Source organism: Poecilia formosa, unplaced genomic scaffold (genome assembly GCF_000485575.1).
Source record: "Poecilia formosa unplaced genomic scaffold, Poecilia_formosa-5.1.2 Scaffold79, whole genome shotgun sequence".
NCBI lineage: Eukaryota > Metazoa > Chordata > Actinopteri > Cyprinodontiformes > Poeciliidae > Poecilia > Poecilia formosa.
The window spans coordinates 1,538,924-1,563,303 of NW_006800018.1; the positions used below are offsets into that span (position 1 = coordinate 1,538,924).

The 24,380-nt window shown below is 40.7% G+C and overlaps 1 protein-coding gene across 4 annotated transcripts in view; it reads left to right on the top strand.

Annotated features, from left to right (window-relative positions):
* pknox2 (pbx/knotted 1 homeobox 2) overlaps positions 1–24,380 on the top strand; it is a 116,193-nt gene that overhangs the window by 55,428 nt on the left and 36,385 nt on the right. For all 4 annotated transcript variants that reach the window (XM_016673585.1, XM_016673586.1, XM_016673587.1 and 1 more), the window contains exon 2: positions 1,322–1,364. The gene's annotated coding sequence lies outside the window, so the exon portion shown is untranslated. The remainder of the gene's footprint in view (positions 1–1,321; positions 1,365–24,380) is intronic.

Consider the following 24,380-nt stretch of genomic DNA (forward strand, 5'->3'; position numbering starts at 1 on the left):
CGTGGGGCCTCTGGTCATACCCAGCCACCGCGCACACACACACACAGCAGTCCCCACTGAGATGTGCAGGAACTGGTTAAATACCAACCCTTCAGAGGCTCCGTGCTAGCAGATTGCAGGAGGTGGCAGGGTGCTGTGAGGCCCGACCACACTCCCACTGTTCAAGTGCAGCTCTAAGCGAGAGATCAGGTGTCCGGCCCTGAATGCTCGATTGAACTTAAATCTTTTACATGTGCGCCACGACTTGCTCGCCATGTGGCTCAAACACGGCCAGCCTGGCAACCGCTCAGCCGAGCCCGAGTCTGACTGACCTCCATGTTTCCACAAATTTTATTTGAAAGTTATGCAAATATTTTGGTTTTGATCATTTGATTTACTTTGTTTAAATGAAAATCCGAAAACATTTTGAGAAGTAAGCCACACGATCCTTTGTTTTGTGGGGATAAAGTTTTACCGTCTGAAGGATTTTTTTTTTCCGTAAGTCAGAGATGGAAAAATCCAAATTTTGTGGCATATTTCCGATTTATGGAAAGCGCTGAACTGCCGATATTGATCTTTGCTGTTTTAGATTTCTATACTGAATCAATGTTAGCAGAAGATAAAAGAAGAGTACTGAAAGCATTTTTCCTGATATTTCTGCCATAAGTGATCAATTATTCAGCTTATGCGCTGAGGTGATGTAACATGTTGTGTGTGTGGATATGTGATTATATGTAAGAGAGAAGTTTAAAACTTTAAAACCAGCTGCACTGTGTCTTTAGAAGAAAGACAAAATGATTTGGGAGTTGACATTTGAAACTGTCAGAAGCATCTTATATTAGCAATTAGCATAACTAGCATTACAAAAAACAGTGGCTTCTGAATGGAATAAGACTTCCCAAAAGGTTGGCAACATTTGAAAAACTAAAACAGATTTTAAAAAATTATAAAATCAATCCCAATAAATCAACTTTGTCATCACAAGTAAGATGTGTTTGTTTTCCTTAAATGTTCATCTCCAAAGCAAACCTAGACAAATAGGGCAACAGTAAATGAAAGTGTTTATGAAAGGTATGTCACCCCATATGTTAATAGATTTAGAGATCTATTTATTTAAATTTTTACAGAACTGACAAAAAGAGAAAACACTCTGGTGAAGATTAAATTAGGACTGTTTAATCTATCAATACCTTTCACAATTACTTGCTCTCTGTGAACCCTAGCAGTATAATTGCATTGTTACAGACTTGCACAGATCTGCAAGCCTTGATTCTCGCCGTAAGTTAAAATAAGAGATATAATTATAACTTATAAACAGGTGAACCTTTGCATCTTTTCACAGGCTGTGACTGGAGATTCGGGTGTTTGGTGCGGGCCAGCTAAATGTAAGTTATCCGTTACCTTTTTCCTGAGCAATCTTTGATTCTACACTTGACCATGTGTGAATAAAATGTTAATGCTTTATGAGTTAAGTAATGTATACCAACGGAGAAGTCCTTCTGCCGCTAAAGTCGTACACGGCTCCGTTTTTGTTTACATTTTGTGAAGCAGGAAGTTATGATGGTCTTCTTCGGAGGTTTAGTGGCGACTCCTTTGCTAGTTTGTGGTGCAGCGCCACCACAGGCGAGATGAGGAACAGGTTTTTCACTTGGAGTGGCTCCTTTAACACCATGCAGCGTGAATGCGGGCGGGACGAGCTGAAAATCTAACAAACGTTGTTGCAATGTTGGTCCCCAAGCGAATCGAGTCGACTATCAGGTGTGAAAAGTTTTTGAAAATATCTAGTATTGCTCAACACATTTCAGTCAAAGAAAAATAAAACTATTCTTTTATTCTTTTCCTGTTCCGTGAGTCAAATAAATAAATAAATAAATATATCAAAGCAACAATATTTCTTTGATTCAGAAAGGGAGCAAACTTTTAGAATTTTTACTCTTTTATTTTCAGCATATTGATACACCAATGCTTCAACGATTTGGTCTGTTTTAACCAAGTCACAAACACATTCGCATTATTTCCCAGGCAATTATTGAGTGATTCCTATTTCATTTTTCTAAAGCTGTGTCCTATCATGTAGTTTTCTAATATGTTTGTACATAATAGCTTTAATCAGCAGATCCTTCAAGAGAATGTCTCCTCCTTTAGCATTTTATTGTGAGCTGTTTTCCACCTCTGCTCTATTCGGCCAATAAGCAGTCAGTTGAAAAAGTGCTAAATTGTTTTCTTGGAGGATTTGAATATTAATGGCTGTCCCTGTGGTTCAGACTGAATTAAGCCTTCAAATTTAAATGTCTTCTGGTCCCTCATGTTGGCACCTAATTGCAAATTGAAGGACTGAAAGCACACAATTTAAGCTCTGGCTAAATGAGAAATAATCTCTAAAGGAAATCAGGGATGGGCTTCTTCAGATCCTACAACCTTGTGAGCAAAAATAAAATCAGAAAGCAATATATATTTTTGTATATAATTGTGTACCCCATAAACCTCTGTAGAAAATAAAAAGCAAAAGTAATAGTTTTTTGTTTTGTTTTTTAACAATGGGGGAGTGTTTATTTGTAATTATTTATAACTGTATGTTTCATATACAGTCAGCTAGCTAGCTGGCTTGGTCTGTCTGCTTGCCTAAGCATTCATGGTGGTGATGCGGTTGTTGTGCAGGGACTGCTAATATATGCACATATTTGGCACTTAGAAATAAAAACCGGCTACCTCCATGAAGTCTGGTAATCTTCTTGAACCTGGAAACCCAGCAGTGCTCTCAACATGAAGTTTCGTACAAGTAAACTTCAGCACAAGTGAACCCAGGAGTCCATTCTGTAATCTTAAGTGTCCAACACACTCAGGCGTACTTCACGTCGCGGATGTCCACACGTGCTCGATGAGGACTCAAAGTGGACGTCCGCTGGACGCGTCTGAGCAAAGGTCAGTTTTTACGACCGCATACCCAGCATCCCACAATAAACTGCTTGGCAGGAGAAAGTGTTCGCTTTGGCTGTTTTGTATGCGACGCCGAGCTGATAAGGTTGAGAGTCGAGCTCAAGGACGCGCTGCTACCCTCTGTGCCACACTGACAGGTGTGCAGTGGCCAAACATGCAAGTATCCCTTTTGGATTGTGGAAAAAGAAGGAATTTGTCACTAGAAATGTTGGCTCAACTAAAAAAAATCTGAACCGACAACGGCCCGCGCGCTCGCGTGGTCCATGCGGCTCACAGAATACTCACAGTACATGTGTGGGAGTCGTGGCACCTATGAAGACAACCTGGAGTCAGGCGCTGCGAATGCTAAAGTTGGTTTTGTTCACGTTAAATTTCATCCAGTTACGTTGCGATTTACAACAAAAAACAAAAACAGAAATAGAAAAACAGATTGCAAAATATTGTTGTCCACAGCCTGAACTGTGTGTTATGTTACAGACATATTTTCCTTTAGATTCTTTACCGGAAACAATTTCCTACTCTACAGTATTTGACATGTCTTTACTAAAGTCACGCTAGCTCTGTTACTCTGTTATTCTCATACAGTGTAGTCTTTTAACTCAAATGTAATTCAGTCCTTAATGCTAATGACTGTATTCTTTGACTATCTTCAAACTTAAAGGACCATGTAGACAATGTGCGGCTGCCTTTGGTTGACAGTCGGAGGAGGCCTTGTAAACTAAGACATTTGCGTTTTCCTCCACACCTTCCCAAATAATCACACAGCTTGTCTCCTTGTCCTCTCAGCCCCCAAGTGTTCCCCACTCTTTCCCTGCATCTCCTCTCTCAAAATCTCCACCATGATTCCCTGCCAAGGATTGTTTTACGCTTAATTTTGTTAGACTTAATGAGATTTTACTAATTAAATCTCCTCCTGGTTGGAGACCCCCACTTCCTCATTTCCTAACATAGCCCCCCTCCCTATCCCTTTTCCAGTTAAAATCACTCCAGCTTTCTGAGAGATTGCTCAACAAGCTATTTTGCACAACTAAACGTCCTGCTTTTTCTTTAATGAATAACAGCAACAGTGAGTTGTAAAAGGCGAGGCCAGGTCCATGGTGGGAGTCTTCATTTTGTGCCAAGATGCTCTGGTGATCTCGTGATTGCGGCTGAATTTTCAGATCTGATTCGGTTTGGAGAGATAAGAAAACATTATGAGCACTGTAGGCTGACCAAAGCTAAAATCTACATCGGGTTTGGTCACCACACTGTGTTTGTCATTGCATGATTCAGTTTATGGGCCTTAAATGTGCTTTTACTTAAGCTTGTGGCACACAGGTCAGATACTATAAAGCTAAAATGTTCTAGATCCACGTCTCTTTTAATAATCCCTGCATTAGCCGAAGGCCAGTGCTAAAAGGGAAGTGCTGAAGGGTGGGATCAAATCACTTCAAGCAGTAAGGTCTCGGAGGTCGCTGCTGACAACAGCCGCTTGCTCTGCTATTGTGGACGCCCCTGTGGGACTCTCACACTGACTATTGTGGGAGCCAGCCTCCTGTTTCCCCCCTTTCAGTCCTGGATATCCAGTGCCAGGGCTCAGCGCCTTGGCCAAAATGTCCATTATGCACCTCCTCACGTACCCTTTTATTTTTGTGCACACTCATACACACCGCTCAGTACAAGAAGCATCTACGCCGTGGCCCTCTTGTTTGGGCGAGCAGGCAGAGTGCCCGTTTCAGATGGGACTCCTTTCTTCTTGAAGGCTCATGCTGATCAGGTTTCTGCCACCTGTCATTCAGCTTAGCAGGCAGGGAGAGGGTGGTGGGCAGTAGGAGGGAGGGGATGGGGGTGCCATGGTAATATGGCACCGTGCCAGCACCCTGCCTGTTGTTTCAGCTTACTCAGAGCCTCTAAGATTGTGCAATGATTCCTGAACTCGTGCGGTCGAAATGTTCCCCGTCTATCCTTACACACCAAGGTTCTTGACCCCTCCAGATTTCTTCTTCTTCAGTTTTTTTTTTTTTACACTATTTCTGATCATCAAACTGTTTTTTAATAAAAAATGAAATAGCAGTTTCCAAACTGTAATTTCATCACGCTATCCAACCTGGTGCTATGTGAGAAAGTATAGTGTTCTCCTAAAGTCAATAACTGGAACACATGATATATCGGTATTGACATCAGTTCGATAAAGTAAAAATGTCCCGATATTAATAACCAATGTGTATTTCTACCTTATGTGTTTTGTGAGGGTTGGTCATGTGGTATTTGTTTGGTTATGTGTAGCTGATATACATGCATGAATGCATATATGTAGTCTATTGTAGCAATATCAATTTCGGATATCGATATCGGCCCAAATTTCCACATCGGGGCCTCCCTGGTTTTGATTATCTTCTGTGTCAATAGTTTGACTGCAAACTATGTGAAACTATGTGATCGACCTTCCAGGGGACACATCCTGAGAAACTTTTCCCGACCTTTTTGTGACACGGCTTCCCTTGAACACTTGATGTTGTTCATTATGAGCCTCGCTGTGTGATCTCTCCATCGCCCTCGCTACCTCCGTGCCTAACTGTTGTCTCCTAGTCCACTCATATCAATTTCTGCCTCAGAAATAGTGTCTACCCCACCAACCCTAATTGTAATTATGTTGATTTAACTTAAACACATGCAGCTCCCTCCATGCTATCTGAATGGGAGCTTATTAGTTGGAATATATTTTTTATTTATTTATTCCCATTTCTCAGGGTCCCTGTCGGCATTTCCAATTACTCTTGTCGTGCGGCTGTAATTGCCTCCATGCTAATGGCCGCCAGACAATCGTGCTAAATGAGGTGAGGCCGAGAGGCTAGGAGCCTGACTTCATTAAGAGCTAATGGGATTTTATAAAGGGGGCTGCAGACCCAGCTCATCAAAAACAGCAAGATGGAGGGAAAACAAAACAGATGGAGGGGGAGAGCCAAATCACAACCAAAGTAACTTAGCCCGCTTCTCTTCCTGTCACTCAAGCAAAAAAAGAAAATCGTACTCTGCTATTAAAGAGCGATACATAACTGTGAACACAAAGCCACTTAAAACCTCTACTGCGGCCTAAAGTGGAAAAATCGACGCAACGCTTAACAGATCTGGACTGTTGAGCTGAACGTAAACAAGTTATTATAATGTGCCTCACGACTGGGCAGCAACCCCTTACCAGCAAAGTAGCAGCAAAAGATAGAAGAACTGTAATGTTTGTTTTTTTTTCTTTTTTGCTGCAGAGTGGACAGTCCAGGCCAAGTACTCCCACATTATTCACACATTATTTAGACAGAGGCAGAGCCGAGCGGCACAGAAATAGATGTAAATGTGGGTTCTTTTACACAACAGCCTGTTCCGAAATCAAAGGCAGTGATCCAAAGTATAAATCTGTGCGGGTTAAATAACAAGTGCAAGCAGAAACCGCTCAGGTCAAGACTAACAAAGCAGCTAAGACATGTTTACTGCATATGCATAATGCATTGTTTGTGTATGACACAAAACAAGAACACGTTTAAAACTGGACTCTGTCACAGCAAGTCACTCGCTGCCTGCTTAACAACCAGAGCAGGTTCTTTTACACAATGGAGTGATGGCATCAAGTGGCTTTTCTCAACATTTTGACTTTTAGTCTTCTTTCAAATTTATTTCTGAAACTAATAATATAGATGTTTTCTTTTCATTTTCCCCCCTTCAATAGATTTTAATGCTTTGTCACACATTTTTGTCTTAATGGTTTTTCTGATATTTTATCAGCAAAAACAACCTCCTTGTTGTGTGAGATGTAAGGCTATCGCAGCTCTTTTGGAGGTTTTCTTTATTAATATGTACTAGTTCTGTTAGAGGCTTTGAAAAAAAAAATCCCTCAACTCACTCTATATAGGTTTTGAGATTTGTATTTATTATGTTGTTGCTGAAGATTTCTTTTACAGACGAGGAAATGTTTGAGAATTTGTTTCTTGTTTGTTCATAAATACATCATTCTCCATTGTAGCTAAATCCCTGTATGACTATTTATAACATAAGGTAGCTTTATTGTTGTTATATTGTAGGGAAAAAAAGGCATAAGGACCTTGACTCTTTCTTTAGGAATCACAGATGGACCTTTCTGTTTTCACATAATGTCCCAACAAGTATACTACAGTATAAGACTTCTAGAAAAAAGCAAATAGCAAAATAAATTGTGCTAATCTAAATCTAAAAAAAAAGAGATGATTTCCTCTTCAGTGTTTAACCAAAATGGAAGACAATTATCTACTTCAGGGAGAACATTTAAGTGTAGTTGGCTCCAAGGGAACTATGGCACTTCAGGTCTGAAGCATTTTACTGAAAAATGTTGTGCCAGTCATACACTGACTGCACTGTAGAGGTGAAAGTGAACTCATAGTTACACTTTCAAGGTTTTACACGTCTGCTCATAAAGGACAGGCCAATTAGCCCAAACCTCTGACTGGTACCAACCGTGTCTGCTTTATTTATTTATTTATTTTTGCTTTGTTGGTATTGTTCTTGAGCCGAAGTCCAGTATTGGCCATGATGTGTGATGCTCATGCTTTAAAAGTTGTTCTCTGATCCACTGTTCCACACACTACTCCACACAAATGTGTTTTTATTGTAGGTAATATGGACAGTATCCTGTGTATGATTAGTGGTTTGCATACAGTTTTTACTGCACAGTTTTGCACCAGTATTCCTTAGCCTTAGGGTTTTTGCCACTACCTGTAATAAACAGGTAGTTTATTACTACCTGTTTATTACAGGTACTTTGGTTTTAGTTGTTGGTAAAACTAAGACCAAAGTAAAACAACGACTAAAGATCAAAGACAGGAATCACCAGAATGACAGAGCTGGAGATGAGCTCATCTCCAGATTAAGGATGCACGGCGTCGTGCTGTTCCTGGTATTCAAGAGGCCATTGTTGCATGACAGATTGGGAGTTATGCTGATTGTAACACGATAATAATTACGATCATCGTGGATCTTTTTAAGAAGAAATACGTTTGTGACAGCTCGAAAAAAATGCTCTCTTATGCTGCATCCCTGTTTATGTTGTTGCTCAACTTGTCCCCTGAACAAACTGTACCTTTGTTTGGTCCATGCCTGTTTCTCTGTCACACTCATAGACAATTCAGTTTATTTTGAAAGCTATTTCCATTTAGTACCGTTCTGATCCCTGGTTGAGCCTGTCGTCTTTCATTCAATTTAAAGAACTATGAGTCCTAAACAAATACAAATAAATTATGCTTTATTTGGAGTTATATAAATACATTTCACTACGGTAGCCTATGAGGGCACGATAGGACATGACTTCAACTGACTCGTTGTAAAAAGTGGGTACAAACTGATAAGGAACGACCAAGAATTCAAATGCATAAAATAGAGAAATAATCAGCAAAACAAACAAAAAACAAATAGGAGGGTTAAATAGGAAAATGGAGGTTTGTTGGAGAGTTCTTCTTTTAAAGGTGAGTCCATGTTATCTCATGTTTGTTGGTTTTGATTGAATTTGAGTTGGATGTTACTGGACTCTTCTGATAAAACACACACCTCACTGTGAGGAGGAAAATGAATAAAACTGAATTTTGTTGTGTATAGAGTACCTTGAAATGACTTGCTGCTTTCGTATCATGAATAAAGGATGAAATGTGATGTGTTGTGTCTGTCGAAATAGCAAAACTTCTTCCCTGAGTCACTTTCCCCCCCCCCAACCCCCCTCACCAGACTCTTCCTGAAGAAGTGTGAGACAGATGTGGGTAATCATCGGGGCTGCAGGGTGTTTTTGTCCCCTAATTCGCTGTCCGTCTGAGCTGCCGGGATGGTGGGACGACGGTTGCGGTTTAAGACTCGGCCGTGGCAGAAACAGCTGTCCCACAGCTGCTATCTCTCCGGCTTCAGAAAGGGAGGTGGAGTGGGATCTGGGGTTGGAAAAACAGTCCCAAACCTCCTGGGTCAGAGCCCTGGTATGGCGGTCTCCCTGGCAACTGGAGCTGAGACTGTGCTGATGTGTGTGTGTGTTTACTGTATGCGTTAGCGGGGAGCAGAGTTTAGTCAGAGAGTCGAAAAACTGAAGGTTAAGGTTGCAGAGCCCTGCCTCGCTTTATCTGTGCTTCACTTTTCGCAAAGGTTCCCGGCGAATGTTTCCCCGAGATAACCTGGAACTAGACCGAATCTTTCCCAAACCGACCAACAAGCAGCCGCGGTCCAAACCACACCGGGGTGCGCTCGGTGCGCTATCGCTCCCTGTTTTTCTCAAACAACTCCCTGAGCTCAACGCCAGGGAATGTGAATCTCCCTGAGACGGAGACGGCGAGGGGAAGAGAGAGGGCTTGGGCTGGATGAGGAGAATGTGCCTGTGTGAACTGTGGCGATGAATGGGGGAAGCGGGGAGAACAGGAAGATAAATGGGGCTGGGGGAGAAAATGGATATGGAACGATACTTGGCTTTGGACCAAAAAAAAAAAACTCCAACAAAATAACAGCTGCCGTCTTTACCCCGTCAACCTTCCCGAGCACCTCTCGACCCCACTAATACTGCATGTGACATGCCATCATGATTTAACTAGAAATTTACCACTTACCACATCAAAATTTCTCCCTTTTTAAGCATTTACTTTGACCTTTAACTAACTAGTGTGTAACATGTATTCAAAAAGACCAAAATTATGCCTATTTGTTTATTTATTTTACCAGATACAGTTAGATATACCCTACCTTCCCAGTGATACGGTGATCAGTTGGTCGTGTAAATGATCCCGTTCTGTGAATTGTCACACTTGAGATAATATTGCCCACCAGCCTTCTGTGCAAACACGTTCAACGGAGCAAGTTTGTGGGGAACACAGTGGAGGCCGTCACAATGGGCCTGCGAAACAAAGGGACAGTAACAGGTGTTAGCTGTGACACATGAGGAGTGAGCGTGCTTTGGACGATCAAGGTGTGAGAAGCCTGTATGGAGCCTTCTTCTATTGACATCAGCAGCACATGGGGTGGTTGGCACCGAGCGCGTCTCAGTTCAAGTTGCACGGCGTTTTGTTGAAGTGTAAGTCCTCCAGCCCTCTAGGATTGCTGGTACTTCTCTAATGGGAAGTCTCATTGGAGGAAGACATGGGAAGGTATGGCTACCAAAGTCGGATGACTTAAAAAGCGAATCGAGAGTCAAACATGGATCGACCGTGATTAAACTCATCAGAAATGTATTTTTATTTTTTTTTCATTTACATCTTCAAAACAAAGTTCCTTTAAGATTAATGTTAAGTTTTCCCTAGCATGTTTGACTATTTCCACAAACAGTCAAACATCTAATTGATATAAACATGCAGTTTTCTACCACTAAAGTGACCTCAGAAAGTTAATATTAGGTTTCTGAAAAATATCCAATATGGATTCGTCTTTTAAGAATTATGATATAGGAGGACTTAAGAAAATCTTGAAAATACTTTTACTTCGCTGAAAGTTAGCACACGGGACAATTAATTTACAAAGAAATTACCATTGTCCACGTAGAAGCAACACCATCAAACCGTGTGACTTTTCTTTTTAGGAACACTTTCATTCCTTCTTGTAAGTTTTATTTTAAAGTGGAAACATTTTTATCAACGTGAGACAGAAGTGAGGACAATAAAGTAAATACAATACGGAGGATAACACAAGGCGTTTGTGTTTTTGGAGCCAGACTTGGAGCAAATAAGAAAATGTTATTTCACACTGGGAACGTTGAGCTGACTGAGCAGCCGACGCCTGCTAACCCAACTCCACGCCATAGTTTTTCTTTTTTTTACGATTGGAAATAAGTGTTTTGTTGTTTAGCTTGAGAACAACAAAACACAGCAAAGGCACAAGCTCAGATCAGAACCAATAGGGCTGCAGTACACAGCCTTAACAAAACAAGTCAACATTTCATAAAAATAATTAATTACAGATTTCTGACTGATAATTGTTATGTTCATATTGCACCAGTTTTTTTTGTTTTGTTTTGTTTTTTAGTATTTATTGTTGGGAGAATTAGCCGCATTGTTAATGCACACGCATATTTGGAGTTCTGAGTATTTGTTAGAAGTGGACCTTATAGTTTTTCATAGGGCAGGGATAGTTTTCTGTTGCCATAGAAACACCCCTGAAAAGGTCAGCGCTAGAGGGTTTTCTTTATATATATATATAAAAAAAATTATTATAGGGAGGCACAGAAACAACAAAAAGCATTATTCTTGCCCATTCTTCTACATTTACCCACCAGCACAGTCTCACGCACACACACACACACACACACACACACACACACACACACACACCACCAATATTTTCACATTGATAAAAAAAAAAGAAAAAAAAAATGCAGGATTTAAATAGTCCAATTACATGGCTGCAAATGGTGAGAGCCCCCTCACTGTATTATTATTATTTCTTTATTCTCTTTTGAAGTCGGGAATTGAAAAGGGAGAATGGTGGACAGCCTGTGCAATGCTTGAGCTTTGTGTTTCGGTGTAGATACGTCGCCCGCCTGCCCCCTCAATCATTGGCAGCTCCTTCCTCTCTCCCCTCCCTCTCAAGTCATTTTAATTAAGTCAGTCTCACTGGCATGGAAGGCAAAGATAATTGGAGAGGGTTTTTGGATGCCATTTACTCTAAATGACGCCTGTTTCTTCCCATTCTCTCAGTTTTTCTCCACTCCCACAGCTTCTCCCACCTCCCTCCTCCTCCTCCCCGCCGCCGCTTCTCGTCTCCTGGCAAAGAGTTACCTATCTTCCTCCTCCTTCCCCTTTTTCTCTTCTTCTATCTTATATTCAAATGTGAAATATGGATTAACCTCTTCTGTGTGGCTCAGGGGACATCTTCCTGTGAATTGCAAATTTTGGCCAACATTGCAATTTATTTGAAATGGCAAATCAGGCAAAGCAATTTACTGGAAATGAGGAGCTTCTTTGAACTCTCCCCCCTTTGAAAAAAGTTTGTGGATTTTCATTGCATGGAGAGAGCAAAAAAAAAAAGGAAATCCTATAGAACTATTCCATTTGTGCTTTTAATGAAAAACAATTCGGAGAAACAAGAAGGGCTTTGATTTGCTCTTTATTTTTGTGAGTAAATGCCTTTCTGTAGCTTCTGAATCTGAAGTTGATCACACAGGAAGACATGTGTGATCAATGTCTTCCTGACATTGATCACACATGATTACCTGGAAGAAGCACTTCGTTCATCAGATTTGAACTATTTTTTAAAAAACTATCTGTAACTGCGCCCTTTGTTCAGACAGATTTCGTGCTTATGTTGCCAGGGATACAAAACGGGGACAAAAAAATAAATAAATTACACTAAACCTTCTCCATTATTGTTGGGATTCCCATTGGACATGCTCACAATGGACATGCACAAGCTGGACCTCTATATCACTGCTTCTAAACATATGTGACTGGTATAAATGAATGCACCACAGACAGTTAAAAATGTTCACGAGAACCACCTTAATGTCACTGTCTGTTTCTTAGTACTGTTCCCCACTTTCAGATAGATTCTAACCTCCAGTCAATAAGAAAACAACAGAGTTTTCCTTGCTGGTAGATGTGAGCGCTGATTATGTTGTAAAATGGGAGATAAAATTGGAAAAAATGCAGAGCATCACCGACCACACACCACGTTTCCAGCCGCCATGTCGTAATGTGGATGGAGTCAAACAACAGTAGTGTTGTGGAGCAACACGCAACTTCAGGGAGCTGTATATGTATGACCCAAGAGGTGAAGGTGAATGGGACTAAAGGTTTTTTTAAATTATTTACAATCTAAAGTTTTATGATAATTGACAGATATTCTGTAAATATGCTGGATAGGGATCAGATTTCTCCAACCCTAATTTTCAAATCTGTGCCAGTCTAGTAAACATTATTTATCTCGTTCCAAAACTGCATTTTTTTTTTTACAATATATAAATCTATTTTACATATTCAATCAATAAATCAATCAAATTTTATTTGTGTAGAACATTTCAGCACCAAGGCGTTTCAAGGTGCTTTACATAATTAAAAAACAAAATAAAACAGCATGTGACATTGAATAAACAGTAAGAAAGAGAAAAAAAATGATATATAAAAAAGATAAAAACATGCTTTTGTTACGGTCTTTAAGCGCCTGTCGTCGCTGGACTCTGCTGTCCGTTTAACACGGGTATTATCCAGGCCCCATTGCCTAACAGGACAAGGTCTCCAACTTGTCCCTATAAAAGACAATATGTTGTCTTTTATAGTGCTTTGAATTGAAAACTTGAATGAATTAGAAATGAGAAATTATAAGCCGTAAACAACCACCAGGTATTAACACAAACGTCCTGCCACAGCATGGCGGAACATTGTAGGGGTTTTAGAAGTCTGACCTACTAAAACCATGGTGTACCTTTAGGTCAGCAACAGGGTTATGCCGCGTTCACTCACTTATTATTTTTTGTTTGGAAAAGAGAGCAAATTCACGCCTCCGTATTGAAATTCAGTGCGTCTTGCTTTGCACAAATGGAAATTTCACACTGAGGATACAAATGTGAGACTGCAAAAAGGCTGCCAACATTTCCAGGATCAGTACGTTTCATCATCGAAGAAGATACGAAGCTCAAAAATGATAAAAGGGGACAAGTTTTTATCATCGAAAAGTTGAGAGTGGGAGAGTCTCTCCCACTCTGTGGCTCTCTGGCAATGTTTTCATTTTGAGTGGAATAAAAAGTGTAAGAATGGCCAAAGAAAACTTAAATCATAAATCATGCAAAATATTTATATTTGATATTTATGTAATTATTTTCTGTATTTAATTACAATAAAGTAAAATAGTATTTTTATTGGAAGATTAGGAGGAGGTGAATCTAGATTGCAGCTTGTACACTGTCTATGAAAAATATTCACCCCTGTGGATGCTTTACCATGTTTGTTGTTTTAACAAGTCAGTCATGAACTTCACAATTTTGGCTTTTTTTTTTTTCTCTTGACAAAAATGACGAAAAAACAAAAAACAAAAAAAAACAAAACACAGAAAACATTTAATGTCAGAGCGAAATCAGATTCCTACAACATGATGACAATTAAATTAAAAACATTTATTATTATTTTCACTTTAAAGTGACTGACCTAAGAAATCCAGACAACCAGTGCTAGAAGTCTCACAATAAAAGGAATGGAGGAGACCTGACTGCAGTATAAAGACACCTGTGTCTGGAAGGTGCATTCACTGGTTCATTGGGATTTCCGACTCCCATTACAGTAAGAAGAATAAAGGACACTCCAACCAAATCAGAGAAAAGATAATTGTAAGTGGATGGACAAAAAAAAAGTTATCTCTTAAATCATCACCAAGAAGTGGGAGGAATGTGACCCAAGTGTAAATCTGCCTAGATCAATCCGTCCTCACAACCTGAGTGACCATGAAGAAGGAGAGAGAGAGAGAGAGAGAGAGAGGACACCACACAAAGAAATTATTTCAAGATAACAAGGTGGACGTTCTAGAGTGGCCTAGCCAAAGACCAGACCTCGGTCCCATAGAGAATTTGTGGCAGGACCTGAAAAGCGCTTTTTACAGTCGACCCCCACGCAGCCTGACAGAGCTGGAACAGTTTAGCAGGAAGAATGGAGTAAAACTGCAGCATCCAGATGAGCAGCCTGACTGAGACCGATCCACACACGTCTACTAAATATTGATCTGAGGGGGGGTGAATATTTATGCAGTGATCTAACTTCTGTTTCATATTTTTTATTTAATTGTCATTATTTTGAAAAAAATAAAAATAAAATAAAATCCGTTTAAAATTAAAGTTTCTTTTTCTAATCAAAATAGTACAATTTTGCCGATCAATTGCTGATTTTTGCAAAGCAATAAAAAGGGTAAAACATCCAAAGGCACGATGCCTTCACTGATAAGAAAAAATATCCGGCCTTTGAGTTTCTGAGCAAGCCGGACACGAGTCAGCTCAAAATCATTCCGTTTAAGTCACCAGCCGGTTTCTTTGCTCATCTGTAATCTAAACCAAATTCTGTTCACTGTCAACACATTAAATCTGACTCATTCTCAGTCAGACTCAGTGCAGAGCATCAGTCCAAGTTTATTCTGAAACAACCTAGATGGTAATCGAAGTCTGTTAGCAGCACCGCCATTATTTCAATAGTTGGTGATTCATGTCAGCTGAATAGAATTTATCAGTGTGTGTGTGTGTGTGTGTCTTTTTTAAGTGTGTGTGGGGCTCCCACTATCAATCAGGAAGGGTCGGGTCCTGCTGCTGAAAGGGGGCTACAGTGGGCCACCCATCCAGCCAAGCGCTCTGGGGAGATCCAATGTCCTTACTGCTTTAATGCGCTCCAGATGTCCTTTCAGCCAAGAAGGAAAGAAAAGAGAGGCGAGAGGGGAGCACAGAGGGATAACTGGAGGCTTTCGTACCTCAAAGCAGACCTCGCCTTCGCCCACAGACTCCAGCTCTGGCTCGTCAAACATTCTCCTTACAGGGATTGTTGTCGGTGCACCTGCAGTTTGTGCTCTTAGAGAAAGCTGAAGAGAGTCGCACTGGCATTTACACAAAAGGCAAACAGTCACTTCTCTCTGTGGCCGTTTCGTAGGACGCTTGCGTTCCGTTTTCTTTATAACTCGGCGGAGATTTGTCTCCCTCTCATGTCGTCCAAAAGAAAGGTACGACCTGTTAGCGACTCAGGACTGTGCTCTGGCCAAAAGCTCCAACCAGGATTTCAAGTTTCTTTCAACAAATCTGAAGTATATACATTTATGCGTGTATATGTATATATATATATATATATATCATATTTACTAAAGACTAAACGAGCAGTCCCACGTTAAAAAAAATAAAAATAAAATCATCGATTTATTTCCATACATCAACAGGTACTCAGATTACTTCTGGCACAGCTTAGCTTGTCACTCTGGTGATATTTATGATTTGTGGTCGCCACCCACACAGACTGTACAAGACTTTTAATTGACTGTTGTGTAAGAGAGCAGAGGTCATGACTTTGACTCCCCAGGCTGAATGGAGATTTAATGTTAGACATTGGGGCCATGTCATGGCTGCCTCTTTTGGTAGCTATTAGCTGGGCTCATGTGAATGTTATGTTATGTAAGTAAAAAAAAAAACAAACAAAAAAAAATTCTCTTTTAAAAAATATTCCTTTACTTTGAGCTTGTCTGATTGTGGAAGTGTCTCGATAGCTTAAATAGCATGATAGAGTTGCTCAGTGCTCTGTATGAAATAAGGTTCGGTTTAAGTATCTTAAATTGAACCTGCGTGTGTCATATCTCTACTACTTTTAGCACGGGTACATGCTATAGACAGCAGACGTCAATAGTGCTTTGCAATAGTAATAACACCCTTTGAACTCTTCCAAAAGAGTTTGCATTCTCACCTCCCCAAGCTAACCCCAAGCTAACCAGACTTTCTATGTAAAAAACTAGAGTTCAGTTAAAGACGACTAAACTGGGCTGGGGTGAATGCACCTGTAAATCCAGTTGAGGTCATTTTGCTTGACTCTAGATAGGCCATTCCTGCTTGAGACCTTCTTCTTCTGTGGTTGAAATCACAGTAGACAGTGTCATAGGCGGTCATCAGCTTGAGGCGAGGATTCATTTTTTCCCCCCATAGTTCCGGGCTGGTTCGGGAAGCCCCCGGTTGAGTTGTTGTTGCATTCGGGGAGTCATTTTGGTTACTCATCGCTGCTCCAGGTTCTCTCCATATGGCAAATAAAGACTCCCAGTGTGGCTCTCAGGCTTTTGTAAGCCTTTCCAGACTGACAGATGTCATTATCTTTATTTCTCATCTTCGCTTTATGTCCTTCAGATCTGGACAGATATAATATATATATATATATATATATATATATATATATATTTTTTTTTACCGTAACGTATGATATACGGTACTTGACGCATGAGTTGCTCTTGGATTGGAGCACTATATTTTATTCTATGTGGCAGTGATATTAACTCCCAGCTCATTTGTTATTCAGATCTATAGAACAGCTGTATCATTTCTATACGAACAGGACTAGAACAATGTGCTTCCCCTCCCAAACAAAGCCGAACTACTTCAGGGATATATTTGCTCGTTCTGCGGACCTCTCTCTTGTTCTGCATGTCCTTCTCTTTTCACTACTCTTTTGTTTCTCTTCCTGTCTCCCAGCTTCTCTTTCTTTATCCACCATGACCTTACCCTCTCCGCTTCCCACCAGACTTCCCTCCCCTCAACCCCCATGCCTTCGTTTTTAGGCCGCAGAATCTCTCTCACCTTAATGTCTCTTTTATTTGAAGCTGTCCACACACCCCTTATCACAGAGTGCCTTCTTTCCTCTCACCCTCTGCAGTCTGTGTGCCTCCGCCGTCCACCTCTCTGTCTGTTCTCCCCCCGCCAGTCGTACTCCACGTCTCTCCCCCATGGCATTTCAGAAGAAATTTAATATGGGTTTGTTTGGTGTTTCCACTCAGCTGCCGGCTCTCTTTGCCCCCCCCCCTGATACTAAGACAAACAGAGTCCATCCAGCCAAGAGCAGCAAACACACGCTGCTGTTGGCCTCATTATTTGCTCCTCACATTTCAGGTGACTCCTGCCTCACTTCATTCTCTTTTTTTCCTCCCGTCTTAAATGGAAAACTCGTTCTGGATCTATTGGAAAAGGTTTTTTGATGACTTCTGTGGATGTATTGCATTGTTTTGAATTGCAGTCGAAGATCATTATTTGGACAAAAACAACTTTATAAAACTGAGTTGCGAGTTGTAATGGGTGGTTTGTCTTTACTTTTTGAAATACAGTGGACTGTGATGTTTTTATAGTTTTCTCCTGGCTCCGTCTGACCGACTCACATTTTAAGAAGTTCTGCAGAGGTGGATTATATTAAATAAAGCCAAATAATACTTGAAATATTGCTGATTTTCACTGTTAAACCCTTTTCAATGTTCAGCTTATGCTGTATGCTACATGATTATTAATATAATCAAATACTTGAATAATTATTCTAAATATCAGTTTTTATGCACATTTGAAAGTTGTTCATAGAAACGTCTTTGTAGCAAATTAGACAGTCGAATCCTGACTGATTGAAAATGGGGTGACGTTGCTGCTCATCCATGCCAGGACAGGAGAAATAGGAGGTGAAAACAGAAAATCAGGACAAAACTAAAACAAGCAGGGCCTCAATCAGACTTATTTTCTCTTTTTAGTTACAAAAGAATCACATTAGGAACCACACAGAAGAAATTAAAGTCCATCCATCCATCTGTGTCCATGGCTTAGGGTTAGTCCTTGTTGTTTTTGGTCCTGAAATGTGAATTTGGAGTGTAAAATTGCTTTAAGTCATTGGCTAAGACGAGAACGGTGTTGGCTAATTGCAGTCTGTTTGCTGTTTAAGACGTCAGAGTTTTAAGTGGGCTACATTAATGGTGAACTAAAGACGGACATTACATTTTTTAAGCGTAGAAGAGTCAACAACACCAACTTTTCTCCTCTAGGTGAGAGCTGGCTGACTTCCCGGTGTGTGTCTGCATGTGTGTGTGTGTGTGTGTGTGCGTGTGCGTGTGTGTGTGTTTGCAAGCCCACCTAACTATTTGGACATTGTCTTTTTCATGATCAGACATCTGCAAAACCTACGTGGTCCTTTTTTTTTATCCTTTTCACAAACAGAATAAAGGGTGTATAGCTTGAAGCACTTATCTCTATACTCAGGTGTCATAATGACAGATTACACTTTTTTCCTCACACAAGGTCATGCTGACACTACCTTCGCAAGACTAACTTCACCTTGTTGAGAAACACTGTGGCTTTTTAGTCAACCAGAGATGGTTTACTTTTGTTAATCCGTCATGGGAAATATTTGAATAGTTGTGACTCAAACCTAAAAATTAAAAAATAAAGGTTAGGGCCGTGCAGTTGATCAAATTAATTGTGCAGTTTCGATTTTGCCTCTAAACAATCGCAAAGAACTGTAATTATCAGCTGTGTTTTTCCTGCCTCTGTGGGTCTGACTCCAGGCGGGAAGCTGCCACCGGCTGATCGCCTCACAATCAGGGCAGAAAGTAAATATGACATTGTCTTTGACTAAAATAAATCACTGCGTTTCTTCTGCATGTTTTGGTTTGTTGAGACTCATGTGTGTTGTATACTTGAATAATTATTTCCCTGAGGGTAGGCTCCTCAGCGGACCACAGGTTTATAGTGGCGATAAAAAGTATTCATCTCCTTGAATGTTTTAACCTTTTAATTGCTTTTACAAATCAGTTATGGTTAAGACAGTAAAAAAAAAAAAAAAAGATAACAAAGCAAAAATATGTAACATAAAATAAGTGACTGCATAGATATCGACCTCCTTCAAGTCAGTATGGACAAAACTCAGTTAGGCTTCCACATCTGGACGCTGAATTTTACTCCATTCTTCCTTGCAAAATTCTTCAATCGAGGTCAGGGGCTTTGACTGGACCTCTCTAGAATATCCACCCTGTTGTGTTCAAACCATCTCTGTGAAGCTAAAACACTTGAGTAACTTATCAAGGTCACCAGACCGAAGTGGAAAAGTGACCCGTTCAGTACAAATTCACACTGATGACATATAATGACGATCCTCATTAAAGTGCACTGTAATGGCGGAATCCTCGATCTTTCCTGTGGATTGTGCTGTTGGCCTCACTGTTCCTTTGGTGAAGTTTTCGTGATGCTACCCAAACAAATGCAGGCCACAAGGACAACGAATCACACCAGATGTGTAGATGTGGAGAAATGTCCCCACGTACCACTTGCTAAGCGAAGCTTGATCCCAACGTCTTCACATGTTCAGACCATGCAGACTGCGACCGGCCCAGTGGAGTTCCTCGGTGCCAGCTCAGCCATCGTCTGCTTCTGTCTGCTCTGTTAGGCAGACTTCTGCCTGCCTGATGCGTTTTGCCAAGACAAACTCACCATCCCCTCCCCGCCCTCATACCCCCCAGCCCGAGAGCCGCAGAGACCCAAGTGGCCAATATTAAAGACACAGACAGGCACAAGCATACAGACCCACAAATGCACGGAGACAGACTACCCCACCTGCTAATCCCCCCCACTCATTAATCCTCCTTCCACTCTCCTCAAATATTCCCTTCTGCTGATCTCATTGTGAGGAAGTGTGCAATTTGGGGCTCTTGCGGGGCAGAGGGGGATTGTGCAACAGGACCATCCCTGGACGCCAACATTCATACCAAGACGTATTTCACTTCCAAACCAAGAACATCGTCTGATGACGTTTCTTTTCAGACTTTTGTTCGACTCGGATCATTTAGACAGCAAACAAATCAATAATTGAAGTTGTTGTCATTGTAAGGTGGACATTAAAACGGAAGTACTACATACAAGTTCAGAAGCATCTATTTTTTTTAACAAGACTGTTATGCTTAAATAAAGGTTGTTGGTACTTGGCTGTTGTTACAAACTCTACCTTAGATTCTTGTATGTGAAATGCGCCTAACTCTTTGTCCGTATCCTCTTGACATAAAGCATCATCACACACATCACAATGGCCAAACAATAAGAAGATAGTGATGGTAACGTTTCACCTCAAACATCATGTCAGATATTGAAGATTCTCATCCCAAATGTGTCCCAAGAGAAGGAGGTGGTCAGGTAGAGAAATTCAGTCCTTTGGAGACCCGACAAACATAACTCCTAGGAATTTAAAAGTTTTGTTCCTCTGCAGGCCCAGTCTATAAATGACCTCAGTGGTAAATGACTGTGTTTACGTAAAAGTTGTCATTTCTAGCCCACGTCTGAGCTGTTAGTCTGAGTCAGGCTGGCAGGGATGGGTCAGCATACCTGTCTTTCCTAATTACCGAGCCGCAAGTAAATCAGAGAGCAAGTAAGCAGTGAAGACAAAAAGTCTCACTTTGATAAACACATTTTTCTATGTGAGTTTGTTTACAGTTAGTTTTCCCATATCAGCTTGTCATTTGATCTTTAAAGAGAACAAATGACAAACCTTTGAAGGTCGGAAGGGAAGTCAAAATACTTCACTGATATGCAGTCTGCCGTTCATTTGGCTCAGGCACCAAGAAAAATCACCTGCTGCTGACTCTCCTATCTTGTGGCACAAAGTTCTCTTTATCATTTTTTTTTTCAATCAATGATGGGTTGTTGCCTCCTCATGTTTTGGTTGGTGAGTAAAATAAAAACATTCTCTTTATGTTCAGTCAGCTGTTCCATATGCTATGTCTATCTACAGTATTTTATTTCTGCTTTTCAGAGGCGTTACTCCAAAATCCCTTTTTGTGGAACATTGTGTTCTAATGGCTTGTCTGCTTTTGAAATATGAAAAACTGAGCTTCGTTCATTTTACACTTTGGATCACTTGCCCACCGTCTGTCTGGTCCCACTTCTCCTGGACAAATTTTTAATTTTGTTTCAGAAATTATGAAAAATTTTCTTCATATTGTTTACCAGAGATAATAATAATAATAATAATAAAACATTTTCTACAATTCTGCTTTTGTAATATAAGAATGTTTTCTTTATGTTACCTTTCTATTTTAAATATAATATGATTCTTCCTCTGAGCACATGTCCAAATAATCCACATCAACTCAATACGTTTGCTCACACTGACATTTGAGATTTCAAAATGAAAAAAAATATCCACTCAGTCTTATATCTACTTTAAATGCTTCCCTGTTTAGAGTCACCATCTTCTTAATACGAGCTCACATAGAGGGCTAGCACTAGTTTCTTGTGTTAAATGCTTGAGGAATTATGCTAGCAAGACTTCCTGCAATCCGTTTCATTTACTTCTCAGTCACGACACTCCAGCAGTAACCAAAGTGGTTGCAGAGTGACATTGGTGGCACTCTCTTTTTCTGATAAGAAAGTGTTTATTTACAAAAAAAAAAAAAAAAAAAAAAAAAAAAAAAGAAGAAGAGGAACTTTGCTGATGAAGCTTCAGATAAGCGGCACGACGCGTGTGCCAACAAACACAACGGCAGAGAAAGCGAGGAGCGAAGAGGCAGTGGTGGTGGGAGAAGAGACGGAGAGGGAGGCAGAGCGGAGGTACTGGAAAGGATTCAGCGGGGGAACTCGTGTAAATTATGTTTCTCTCCTCAAGCTTCTCATTTCGTTCCCGGTTGGGTCTTTTTTTTTTTTTTTTTAATGCCCTCGGTGTTCTGATGGATATCAGCCTAAAAGGAGAAATCCTCCTCCTGCCTGTGTTTGTATGTCAACCGCAGAATTCAAACACTCGGCTCGATGCCACATTTTAACATCGGGATGTTGAAGCTGCTGTTGCAGGATTTCACGACCACATAGGATCCTTAAAGACACCTTCGAGTTCGTCACTCGTGAATTTGTACTTGTACGAACAAGTATTGTTCTATAAATAATTCCGATTTTGCCTTCCTCTTGACCTCAGATTTCTAATATCATGATGTTCCCATCACTCTCTGTGGGCGTTTATTATTTTTATTTTTTTTAATCTTGATCACTATAATCTGAATTAATATCCCCAAAGAGGTAAATGTACTCAAACCGAACGTCCTCGCAAAGATAGTTTTTTTTTTTTACAACTGCATATGCGCACTCTGTGTGGAAACGGCTCGGTATTCACATCGAACCGTTTTGTATGTGACGCCGATAAGTTTGTGGCAGTGGCGCAAAAAGTGGGTATGCAGCAGCGCTGCACCAGAGGGGGCGTCAAAACCCCGTCTGGAGGAGGCGGCGCCCCGATAATGCCTTCGCACTTCACCGCGCCCTTACGCTCCTTCACCTCGCGCACATGTAAATGTAGCGAGTTTTACTTTTCACGTGTCTTTGTCTGGGGGGGGAGAGACATACGATCGCTCATTCGGATAGAGCGACCGTATGTTTTCTACCTCCTTCACCCTTACGTACCTTCCGTGAGGGGGGGGGGGGGCGCCGATTTATGTTTTCACATCCACCTGAATAATATGTAGTTATTATATAATAACGAAGTAGCCCACTTTGGTTTGTTTTTGGAGCAATGTGGGGGGATGGCGAACTCTGGATGACCAAAAAAATATTTTTTAATACCAAAACTGAAACCAAAACTGCACAAACGGAAATTTTAACGGCACAGACCTGCACAAACGGAGCACTAACCATTCAGACTATTTGCTGGATTTTTAGAGCTGCTCAAGCTACGCATCTCAACTGTCCGCGCGGCTTACAGGATACGCACGGTGCACCTTTATGCGTGAGCATGAAGTTGTTTCTTTTTACTGCAAAATAGTACAGCGTTTTTGTCACGGCAAGTGTCAAAAACGTTTTGAAATAATATATCATTGTCTCATTTTTTCGTCCCACAAAACTCTTGCATTTTAACAGGGGTTAAAGTGCAAATATTTGTTTTGGAGCGTTCGGTGCTGACTGGTCAAGATACATTCTGAAATTCGTAGCATATATATTTGCTCTGCATGTAACTCTCTTTAACATAAATAAGGGCGACAATATAATTAACTCCTATAAGTGATTAGAAATTACCCTCTGGCTTAAGATTCTTATAAAGTTTAACTTCTCAGAGAGAAATGATTAAGTTCTTTCAGCTGCTGTAACAACTTTGTTTGCAAGCGGACCGCCTATCCCACAGGTATACTCCAGCCGTTTTAACCGTAGTGTTGTTTTTACACTATCCATATTGTTTAATGTTCTTTTTGAAAACCCGAGGCAACACAATCAAACTTGGAATGTGCAACATCCAAACAGTCATTTACATAAATACAAAGAAAACAAGAATTGCAGTCAGATCGGAGCGCCGACGCCTTTGTCAGCAGTCGGGAAGAGAGCCTCGCAAACTGCCGCACCCGAGGGAAATCCTTGTGTCTTCATTAAGGCTGTGGGGTCCATTTGAATACTTGAAGGGCGCTCATTAAGAAGTTCAAGATGAAACAATAAACTCGAAAGGTTATAGAAATTCAAGGATAAAATGTCATTGTGAATTGATAAGGACAAGTGAAAGGGATCTTTTGAAGGGAAGTAATTGAGAAGAACGGCTGATGGCTCAGCCTTTTCTATCCTTGAAGAAAAGTGTTCAGTTTCCTTGAGATGAAGCTCCAAGGTTTTGTTAAATGTACACCGTCTTCTTCTAATCTACTTGACACTGAAACGGCTATCTGAGGGAGTAAAAAAAATCTTGTCACACTCTAACAAACTCAAGCTATAACTTAACTGTTCTTGGTAGACATGTTCAATGGCTGCCTACACACGAGCTCTTCCTCGTTGCGACCGAAAATACGGTGCAGAGATCTCTCCTTTGAATATTTTATTCAGAACAGAGCACCTCAACTGTAACCTTCACCGGTATGTTTGCGGTGAGGCAAGACGAAGTAATGTACAGAATGCCAAGATAAAAAAGTTGAGGTGTACATCGTTTTGACCCAAGAGAGGTAGACCCAAAGCTTTCAAACCGTGGTCAACACCAGCCTCGCCGTGCCTGACTGTGTTCGTTATGACCAGTGTTGTCTGCAGCTATGCTGAAGCTCACCTTCGG